Source organism: Egretta garzetta, unplaced genomic scaffold, assembly GCF_000687185.1.
Source record: "Egretta garzetta isolate BGI_Z169 unplaced genomic scaffold, ASM68718v1 C9137704, whole genome shotgun sequence".
Taxonomy (NCBI): domain Eukaryota; kingdom Metazoa; phylum Chordata; class Aves; order Pelecaniformes; family Ardeidae; genus Egretta; species Egretta garzetta.
Window position 1 is genome coordinate 1 of NW_009269985.1, and position 3,304 is coordinate 3,304.

The following is a 3,304-nucleotide window of genomic DNA, read 5'->3' on the forward strand; positions in this document are numbered from 1 at the left end:
CTAGTGAGGAGTTTGCTAATACGATTCCTGTTAGCCCTCCGATGGTGAACAGGAAGATGAAGCCTAGGGCTCATAGTATTGGAGGGTCTCATTTGATAGTTCCTCCGTGTAGTGTGGCCAGTCAGCTGAAGACTTTGATGCCAGTTGGAATTGCAATGATTATAGTAGCAGATGTGAAGTATGCTCGGGTGTCTACGTCCATTCCTACTGTAAATATATGGTGAGCTCATACGATGAAGCCTAAGAATCCAATTGATAGTATGGCTCATACTATGCCTATATAGCCAAATGGTTCTTTTTTACCCGCGTAGTAGGCTACTACGTGGGAGATGATTCCGAATCCTGGTAGGATTAGAATATAGACTTCTGGGTGGCCGAAGAATCAGAATAGGTGTTGATAGAGGACTGGGTCGCCACCTCCAGCAGGGTCAAAGAATGTGGTGTTTAGGTTTCGATCAGTTAGTAGTATTGTAATACCCGCAGCGAGAACTGGGAGTGAAAGTAGAAGTAGAACGGCGGTAATTAGGACGGATCATACAAATAGGGGAGTTTGGTATTGTGATAGGGTTGGGGGTTTTATGTTGATGGCAGTTGTAATGAAGTTGATTGCTCCTAGGATGGAAGACACCCCTGCTAAGTGGAGGGAGAAGATGGCTAGGTCAACTGAGGCTCCGGCATGGGCTAGGTTGCCAGCTAAGGGTGGGTAGACTGTTCAGCCCGTACCTGCTCCTGCTTCGACTGTGGATGAGGCTAGTAGGAGTATAAATGATGGTGGAAGGAGTCAGAAACTTATGTTGTTTATGCGTGGAAATGCTATATCAGGGGCACCAATTATGAGGGGTACTAGTCAGTTTCCGAATCCTCCAATTATGATTGGTATGACTATGAAGAAGATTATTACGAAGGCATGAGCGGTGACAATCACATTATAGATCTGGTCGTCTCCTAGGAGCGTTCCTGGCTGACCAAGTTCAGCTCGGATAAGGAGACTGAGGGCGGTTCCAATTATACCGGCCCATGCTCCGAAGATTAGGTATAGAGTACCGATGTCCTTGTGGTTGGTTGAGAATAATCATCGAGTAATGAAGGTCACAGGTAAGGTTTAGGGTAAGATGGCTGAGTGTTATAAGCGTTAGGCTGTAGTCCTTTTTACAGGGGTTTAATTCCTCTTCTTACCGGCCCTGTGGTGAAGTTCATGTTGAGTTGCAAGCTCATTGATGTACATTAAAAGTGTGCCAGGGTCTGTTTAGACGGAAGCCTGTTAGGTTTGGGCATCTAGCTGTTAACTGGAATTTTGCGGGATCGAGGCCCGCCTGTCTAGGGTTTGTGGGAAGGCCCTAGCTTAGTTAAAGCGTCTGAGTTGCATTCAGGAGATGCAGGTTAATGTCTTGCGGGTCTTAGCAGAAACTAAGAGGGTTTAACTCTTGTTTAAGGCTTTGAAGGCCTTCGGTTTAATAGTGATCCTAAGTTTCTAGATGGTGGTCAGGATTATGGGGGATAGTGGTAGTAGTAGGGTTGATGTTGTGGCTAGGATGGCGATTATGGTGCTGGTAGGTTTGTTAATATGCCATTGTTTCATGTGGTTTGTTGAGTTCGGCGGGAGTGTAACTGTGGAGTAGTATGCGAGGCGGAGGTAGAAGAATAGGCTCAGTAGAGAGAGTATCGCGATGATTGTAGCTGCTGTGGTTAATTCTTGTTTAGTGAGTTCTTGGATGATAAGTCATTTAGGTAGGAAGCCTGTTAGTGGGGGAAGTCCTGCTAGGGATAGTAGTGTTAGTATTAGGGTTGCGTTTAGAGCAGGGATTTTTGTCCATGAGGTTATTATTGTGGACAATTTTAGTGCTTTGGTTTTGTTTAAGGTGAGGAATACAGTTGCAGTAATTAAGGAGTAAAGGTAGAAGGTCAATAGTGTGAGCTTTGGGTTGTAGACCATAATGATGGTCATTCAACCAAGGTGGGAGATGGAGGAGAAGGCTAGGATTTTTCGTAACTGTGTTTGGTTTAGTCCTATTCATCCGCCTAGGGCGGCCGAGGCGATAGCCATGGTGGAGAGTAGTGTTGGATTTAAGGAATGGGATGTTATAAGGAGGATAGTGATTGGGGGAAGTTTTATTACGGTAGATAGGAGTAAGGCTGTAGTTAAAGTTGATCCTTGGAGGACCTCTGGGAATCAGAAGTGAAAGGGTACTAGTCCGAGTTTTATTGCGATTGCGGTTGTTAGTAATAGGCAGGGTGTTGGGTGGTTTAGTTGGGTGATGTCTCACTGTCCTGTGAATCATGCATTTATTAGACTTGAGAATAGAACTAGCGCTGAGGCAGCTGCTTGTACGAGGAAATATTTGATTGCGGCTTCGATGGCTCGAGGGTGATGGGATTTTGAGATAAGGGGGATAATGGCAAGGGTGTTGATTTCTAATCCTGTTCAGGCTATTATTCAATGGTTGCTTGAAATTGTGATGGTGGTTCCTAGTAGTAAGCTTATTGATGATAGTAGTTTTGCATGGGGGTTCATTAGTAGAGGAAGGGGTTGAACCATCATTTTCGGGGTATGGGCCCGATAGCTTTGTTAGCTTACTCTACTAGGAAATAATATAAAGGAAGTATAGAGAGTTTTGATCTCTCTTGTGTAGGTTCGATTCCTGCTTTTCTAAGTTTTGTGGTAGGAAATGAGAGGACTGGTATACCTCTATGTTCACTTTATCATAGTGACCCTTGATGTTCGGGCACATTTCCTTGGTTTCTTAGAAAGGGAGGGATACCTGCGTAGGAGATTGGTATGCTGGTGTGTCAGAGGCATAGTGCTAATGTTAGTGGGAGGAAGTTTTTTCATAGTAAGTGTATTAATTGGTCATAGCGGAATCGAGGATATGAGGCCCGAATTCATAGGAAGCCGGAGGAGAGGAGCAGTACTTTTGTGGCGAGGGTAATTGAGAATAGCTCAGGGGGGAGGTTAAGTGGGCTGGGGTTTAGGAATAAGATGGTGGTTAGTGTATTTATTAGTATAATGTTAGCATATTCGGCTAGGAAGAATAAGGCGAACGGTCCGGCAGCATACTCTACATTAAAACCGGAAACTAGTTCGGACTCTCCTTCTGTAAGGTCAAATGGGGCGCGGTTTGTTTCTGCAAGTGTGGAAATGTACCATATTATTGCAAGGGGTCAGGATGAGAAGATTAGGTAGAGTGGTTCTTGGGTAGTGGCTAAGGTGTTTAGGGTGTAGTTACCGCTTAGTAGGATGATGGATAAGAGGATAATGGCTAATGTTACTTCATAGGAGATGGTTTGTGCTACTGCTCGTAGTGCT

General features: G+C 44.6%; 1 pseudogene; it reads right to left on the minus strand.

The window, feature by feature from the left end:
- Positions 1-228: 228 nt before the first annotated feature.
- LOC118453224 lies at positions 229-2,562 on the minus strand (annotated as a pseudogene).
- Between the last annotated feature and the right edge of the window lie 742 nt (positions 2,563-3,304).